Below are 8,349 nucleotides of genomic sequence, written 5' to 3'. Positions count from 1 at the left end.
CTAGCTGTTGGGGCTTACAAAACCAGCATAAAACTGGGCTGTGCTATGGCAAATAATATTGATTTTTACCTCTGTGTCAATTAATATGCTTCATGAAGAACAAAAACAACATCATCAAACCATATTTGACAATTGGGCTGCAATTGATTATTTGTTATTATTACATCATAAAGGATTTCAAGAGTTTAATAATATGTGTTGCTTTAACTTAAGTCTTAATGGTAATTGTATTTCAAAGGAGTTAAATTACTTTAATGATATCATTGATAAGATCGGACAAGGTGATGAAGGTTTAGACTTATTGGATTGGCTAACTTTATGTTTACCCAACTTTGCTTAGGTCAAGCACTTATTCATACCTGGATGTTTACTAATACTGGAATTGTTATGTTGTACTTGATGTTGTCAATACCTACCCTATTTTTTTTTTGCCTCCAGCAACTTTAAGAAGGAAACACACATTATTCACCCAAATGCCTTAAAAGAAAACAAAACAAAACAAAAACAAGAAAGGGGAGCCATAGGGGTTCTGTGTTTGGGATTGAGGTCCCTGATGGCTGTAGCATGCTTGGTGCCTTGGAAAGTTTCTGTGCAAAGGCATAGGATGCCCAGTTTCTATGGTAATGCCCTCCAGGCTAGAGTCTTATCAGCTTCAACCTTAATCTTAGGCACATAATTCCTGGGAATAAAGGAACTTGCTTGTTTGATAACTACAATGCTTTTCCATGCTCTGGTTCTCCTGGAGCTGTGCGCCTAAAAGTAACTTCAGACAATGGACCTCGTTGAGAACTGCACAAACCTCTAAACATTACATATTGTAACTATGAAATGTAAGTGCAGAATAAGCAACCTTACTGATATTCTAAACAATAATGTGGTTATGGTACAAAAGACCTAATGTAACCTATTGTTATGAATAAACGTGGCTACTCGGACGAAGGGCTACACTGCCACCTCCCCTGCCCTGCATCTTGTCTCTGTGTCTCCTTTCTTTGAGATTCTTTACAATTATTCACACGTTTCTGCCACTCTCCTCAAAGACTGAATGGTATTAATTATTTTAATTTTGGAAGATGTTGAAGATAGCATTATTAAATGACTGTACCTAAACAGTTCTCTTAGCATTGTGTGGAATAGAGATAAAGAAAAATAATTTTTATGAAAGCATAAATATAATATAGAAAGTAGATACATAGAACTGGAAAATACCACCACCATTCCTGAGTTATCAAGTTGCTTCTAACAGAATAAAAAGAAGAAGAAGAAGAAGAAGAAGAAGAAGAAGAAGAGGAGGAGGAGGAGGAGGAGGAGGAGGAGGAGGAGGAGGAGGAGGAGGAGGAGGAGGAGGAGGAAGGGGAAGAAGAAGTTGTTAACGACAAATGTGGTTTACTTTTATAGAAACATAAATAAGTAGATTGTTTTAGAAAAATATTGATGGCTGTGGTGGCAAAGGCCTATAATCCCAGCAGCAGGAGGATCACAAGTTCAAAGTCAGTCTCAGCATCTTAGTGAGATCCTGTCTCAAAATAAAAAATAAAAAGGACTGGAGATGTGGCTCAGTGGTTAAGTGCCCCTGGGTTTCATCCCTGATATCAATGAAGCAGTAATGAAAAAAAAAAAAAAAGAAAGAAAAACATTAAGGAATTTATTCTTAACTTAGAGGAATTTAATTAAGTAGAAAACAAGATAGAAAATGTTATGCAAGGTTAAAAAATAACTCCTATCCTCTTTTTCTATTCTAATTAAATTATCTCTTTTTGTTTCACCTTTCCAAGTAAGTGTACATATACAGACACACATACAATTAAGACTCTTCCAAAATTGTCTGGTTGTATAATAATTACTTAGACTTCATGGGTGATAATCTCTCGTTTTTTTTTTTTTTTCTCTTTATCTTTCTCTCATTTTTTTCTTGCAATAAGGGTGATTAAACCCAGGTCCTCAGGCATGCTAGGCAAGTGCTCTACTAGTTAGATCCCTAGTGACAGATCTTAATAATTATAATTTTGTTTTAGCCAATCACCACCTGTTGTAATTTCAAGTGATTCAATGTTCAGTGGATGAATGTTGCTTTGTTGAGTATTTTCATTATCTAGAACATGAGCAATGTTTCATGGAAATGTGAATTAAGGAAGTTCCAGTGTGAGATAATGTTAAGAAATTTTCATCCTTAGCAACCGTTTAACTTTGCTTGAATCAACTTCCAAGATGATTATTCACTAATGAAAATCAATTGACTATGTATGTGTTTTTGAATCATGCAGACAATAATGTGACATTGTCCCATGATTACAAAAACAGCATGAGACAGTGAATGCTACATACATACAATTTCTGTATGCTTGAAGGAAGACTTTTTAATGAAATATTACAGAGTAAATAATAAAAATTATTATAAATAATTTATTGAAAGTCTATAAAAATGACCACCAATGTTTGTCTGATGTATTTTTCATAAAACCTCAGCCATCAGAATTTTATTGGTTTACAATATTTTACAATAATATTTCACCTTATAGCATAAGGCTGACCTTTGAACAATTCTGGGCTTAGGGTTGATGAATCCCTGCACAGTTTAAAATTAATGTCTAACATTGACTCTCCCAAAGATTAGTTACTGATAGCCTGCTGCTAATTGGAGGCCTTACTGAGGACATGAACAGTCAACACAAACTGCTCATAAGAAAATGATTTTATGAGTAAATTCTCAATCTATCTTGATTTGATATGAGAAACAGTAGGGATTATTGATTTACCTAAAATGTAGCTACACAGGTGCAAGATCAAGTGCTCTGTCTATTACCTTAAAATAGTTAAGACTCTGTTTTTAGGATAACTGGGACAAGAGGTGTTGGTGATATATAAATATGTCTAAGCAAAGAAGCAAAATGAAGTGTTCAGAAAGAATTTATAGGTAATTTTTCATTCAGTTTTGCCTTCAAGAGGTCCATTTTCCCACAGAATCACATTCATTAACTTGCAGAAAATACCATCCTCTGGACCATGCTCTTGAAGGCCTGCTTTACTTGCTGATTTCTTAGTGTATATATAAAGGGGTCAGGAGAGGAGCCTCTGAAGTGTTGAGCACAGCTACTCCTTTGCTTAATGTCACCCTCTCCCTTGCAGAGGGCTTAATGTACATGAAGATGCAGCTGCCATAAGAGAGGGAGACAACCATCATGTGGGAGGAACAAGTGGAAAAGGCTTTTTTCCTTTAATTTGTAGAAGGAATTTTCAGAATTGTCCGGATGATATTTGTGTAGGAGAGAATACCTTATGTGAAGGTGAACATGAGTGTTACCACAGCTAAAAAGAACACCATGAGTTCTAGAAAGTGAGTGTTTGTGCAAGAAAGCTGCAGAATTGGAGGAGAGTCAAGATAAAATGATAAATCATATTGGAGGCACCAAAATCCAACTGCAGCAGAAGGAGGATTGGTGGAAAGATGATCAGGAATCCTGCAAGCCATGAGCTGAAGACAAGAAGGATGCAGACTCTGCTGCTCATGATAGTCTTGTAATGAAGAGGTTTGCAGATGGCCACGTAGCGATCATAGGACATAGCATCCAAGAGGTAAAATTCTGTCACTCCCAAGAAGATGAAAAAAAATAACTGAGCCACACAACCATTGTAAGAAATGGTTCTGTCTCCTGTCACAATAGGGACAAGGAATCTGGGGATGCAGACAGAAGTGAACGAAATTTCTAGGAAGGAGAAGTTCCGAAGGAAGAAATACATGGGAGTCTGCAGATGAGGATCTGAAAGGGTGAGGATGATAATGATCAGGTTCCCAGTCACACTTAGCATGTAGGTAACAAGAAGAAACACGAAAAGTACAACCTGCCACTGTGGGTCCTTTGTCAGTCCAAGAAGAATAAAATCTGTCACTGCAGTGTAATTTCTCATTATTTTTTCTCTTTATCAAGGTGTCCTCTAGTTAATTGTAAAGTATGTGAAGAAATAAGAAATCTACTATCCTAATAGAGAAACAGAAAGAAATTTTTTTTTTTTCTGTGTCTGGCTTATTTCACTTAGAATAATGTCCTTCAGGATTATCCATGATGTCACAAATGCCAATGAGGAAGTATCTTTGTTATAAAGCTGAATAATATTCCATTGTTTGTGTAGATGTATATACGTATAAATACTTTTTTATCATGGTATATTTAAAATATATATTGTAATATCTTCAAAAGGTACAGATTTGTGGGTATGAAAAATAGATAAGACTAGAGAACTAATATTGGTACTATAGTTAATACTATATTGTATCCTAAAAATGTGATTTGAGAGCAAATTTTAGGTGCTCTTGTGATAAGAAAACAAACAAACTTGACTTAGTAATCATTTTACTAAGCATATATATTTATTTATATATTTATATATGAAAACATGATTATAAACCTTAAACATATACAAAACAGAATAACATGTAAACACATATAATTTTAAAACAATTCCTATTTGTTGTTTTAGAAAAAAATGATTTTTTAGTACATTGACACAAAATACTTTTTAAAATCTGTTATCACAAATATTAGTTATTCCTTTATTTTCTTTATTATATTTTCACAATTTTAGTATAAATCTCTGTCTTTTGAATATTTCAATATATTCATTGAAAACAAAGAAAAATAATAAAAATTTTGAAAGTAAAATCTTTTAAAAAAACAAACACAAAAACACTTGAGAATTCACTCTCCGTGTAACACAGTACGTTTTGATGTTGCTTTCCTCTTCATTAAAAAATACTTTATACTTTAACAAATTTATTTCTCTTCCTGCATTCAAACCACTACAAACTGTCAGGATAAGTCAATCATCCAAACCAATGTGTCCATGATAATCATATATGGAGATGTCTAATGAATGGGAGGATGCTACCAGTCTAAGTCCAAAGTTTGTATTGCATGACAACTACCAATCTGTTAAAATGGCCTCTGGTATGGCAGGAGATGTGGTTCAGTGGTAGAGTGCTTACATGGCATGAGTGTGGCCCTCGGTTCAATCCTTAGCACCACATATAAATAAATAAATTAATTAAATAAATAAAAATTCCATTTACAACTAAAATTATTTTTTAAATGGTCTCTGTTATATAAAGCAATATTTAAATTTAAATTTTCACCAATTTTACTTTTCTAAACTGGAGACACTCCTATTTGTCTTCTTTTCCAAACAGCAAAGCACTTTCCCACATTATTTCTTTTTTTGTGGATGATGAATGGGATAGTTCAATATTCAAGTTTAGATTTAAGGGGAAAAAAAACTATTTTCTTTTGCATCTCATAGCACTCTTGGTGTTATACAAAATTTGTTCATGTTAAAAGTTATTTAATTTTTTCAGATATGTTTTCCATAGTTATCAGTGCTCTAGAACAGAAAAACATTTCTTCAGGATCAGTGAACTGGTTTAATACTCAAATCAATTTTACCCCAATTTTTATCTATAAATGTTCTGGAAGGCATATATTCCTACTTTTCATTATCTGCTCTCTTTGTTCTCATATAATAAACAGATTTTTGTCTTCTACTTTTATATGATGGGTGCTACACTCCATAAAATTCATATTGAGCAAAACTAAAATATAAAGCTTATCTGCTCTATCTTAAAAACTATCAAGTTATTATTTTGGATCTCATTATTTCTAAATTTCTGGCATTGACTATGGTATAAATGATTGCAACCTGATATGGAGACACATAAACACAGACACATACACACACAAATCATATATTCCTATCAGTGACTAAATATTCATGCTATAATGAACAAAAGTATTACATGATATTATTGACTGACAGCATTTTTGAAATTGTCTTTCACTTATATATTTCATAGAATTTGTGTGGTTTCCTTTTACTTATATACAATGTGTATAACAGAAATTGGTTGTATAAGTACAAGTATGTTTTATTAAAGAAAAATTATATTCTTAAAAATATACTTAGTTTTTTGGTAAATATGACTGGTTTAGTCAATGACATTTCTAATGACTTATTAATTTGTCTAAAAATGTGTATATCAGAATTTTTCAACAGCTTTTTAATCTACTTTTCCTCTGTCACTTTATATTTGTAACCAATCATACAAGATATTTATTAAAGGTCAATTTCAAGAGCCCCTCTACAGTGTTCACAAGAATAGCACACATTAATCCACTTGCATACATTGACCCAAATATTCAAAGGATGGAGGGTCCCAGGTTATCTTACCCATGCCATTTAAACAAGTATTATCTTGATACTTGACATAAGTTAGGTTAAAGTGAAGGCTAATTGGAGTGTCTTCTCAAGCCTGATGGGCAAGATGGATGATGTGACCTTCTGTGCAGAAGCAATGTTATTCAGGTGGGCCTTAATTTTGTCTTCTTTATTTACAATGAACTCACTGGGATTAGTTGAATAGATAAACAAAAGATACCATGGAGACTGGTGTTCTCAGAACCCATGTGTTAAATAATAGTCCAAATTAGTATTCAATTTCAAATGAAATACATGGATGATAGTGGTCTGAAATCAAATTTTAGGAAGGCTTAGAATAATATCCATTTTCTTCATAATCTATGATTTCACAAGGAGAAGAAATAAAAGCACAGAGTAATAGAGATTAACACTCTAGCAACAGACAAAACTGTGAAGGCATGACTTTTTCTATTTTAGGGAAAAATTGCGCACTCATTGTGATAGTTTAGAATGGCCTAAAGCAATCTCCATTATTCTACATCATAAAAGATGTAAGATTACCTTTAAGCTTTTTACAGTTTCTCTGAATGATAAAATAGAAATCTGGTCATGATTATCATTACTACCATTTATTCATTTAGTAATTATTTGGTATATTTATTAAGTGTTGAGTTAAATCTAATTTTTTACTCTTACTGAAATAAGTAAGAATTTTTATATTACTTAAAAATCTCAGAGTTACTTATCCAAGTCCAATGCAAACAATATTCCTCCCCAGGTTATTATACACTGGTTTTAACTGAAAAGACTCCTTTTACATCATTATTGTTAGAGTTTTATTTAGTTGATATTTAACTCAGGGCTCCATGTATCAACTAAATAAAACTCAATCAAAATTTAGATTGATAATTGTTTCTATGGGAGACATAAAATTACTTAATACATAAGATTGCTATGATTAGGGTTGGGATTGTGACTCAGTGGTAGAGCGCTTGCCTGGCATGTGTGAGGCCCTGGGTTTGATCTTTATCACCACATAAAAATAAATAATTAAAATAAAAGTATTGTGTCCAACTACAACTAAAAATAAGTATACACACACACACACACACACACATATATATATATATATATATATATACATAAAGATTGCTATGATTAAAAAAAAGAGGTAAGAAATACAGAGTGTACAAGAAAGAAAGAAACTATCAAATAGAAGAACACCTGTATTAAACTCTATGCACATCATGGAAATTTATCAATGATAAAAATCAATAACTTGAGTAATATGTCTTAAACATGCTCATGTTTAGTTAAAAATATCATTGGAAGAATAATTATATGATGTCTGTAGGCCAGAATCATTTAAAAGTATACATTATAAAATACTTGTAATTAAATGATATGTCAGAAATGGCCTTAATGTATAGGACTGATTTCATCTTAACTTGATATAGGCAAAGTCCTGTTTCCAAAGAAGGTCATCTTCATAGTTTCCAGGTAGACCTGAATTGTTGAAGTGCATTTCAAAACCAGTGTAGTATTGAAAATCCAGGCATAGAATATTGATTTAAAACCATAACATATCTCTCATGAATGTAACAGTTTATGTGCTTTCACAAATTTTAGCAGAACTTTCCTTTATATTAGTATTTTCTATAAGGGATTATAGACACATGCATAAGACTGACAGAACATTATAACTAAACCATAAGTATACAATTTACTCAAGAAGCAAATGAATATTTTAATCTAGCTTTTAAAAATAATGCCATTAAAGACTGAAAATTGTCTTAAACCTATTGTTTGAGAGTTTACTAATGATAAGACCTATGTAACTATCTTAGCTTTAGTTAATTTTGAAATTTAACACTGGGATCATATTTTGCCCAAGTGAATGAAGGGATACTATTTATCTGAGTTGCTGATATGCATAGTGAAGGAAAGGAAATACATGAATACATAGTATTGGTCTTTGTTTTACAATACCAAGAAGAAAAATTATGAAAACAAATATGTTTACAACTATAAATAAGGAGTGAAAGAAAAATAAAACAATATGGGTAAATTTTGTCCATAGCATATTAACTAATTCTTTTTTTCTTTGTGTTTATAACCTTCTTTATTTTATCTTCTAATGTAAAAAAAAGTTTACTTTTAAGT

The 8,349-nt window shown here is 32.1% G+C and overlaps 1 pseudogene; it reads right to left on the bottom strand.

Moving 5' to 3' along the window:
- Positions 1-2,972: 2,972 nt before the first annotated feature.
- LOC139705000 (olfactory receptor 6C75-like) lies at positions 2,973-3,906 on the bottom strand (annotated as a pseudogene).
- Positions 3,907-8,349: the final 4,443 nt, after the last annotated feature.

Source organism: Marmota flaviventris, chromosome 3 (assembly GCF_047511675.1).
Source record: "Marmota flaviventris isolate mMarFla1 chromosome 3, mMarFla1.hap1, whole genome shotgun sequence".
In the NCBI taxonomy this organism is placed as follows: domain Eukaryota; kingdom Metazoa; phylum Chordata; class Mammalia; order Rodentia; family Sciuridae; genus Marmota; species Marmota flaviventris.
The sequence above is the reverse complement of the archived record's forward strand: the minus strand, read 5'-3'. Positions and strand labels throughout refer to the sequence as shown.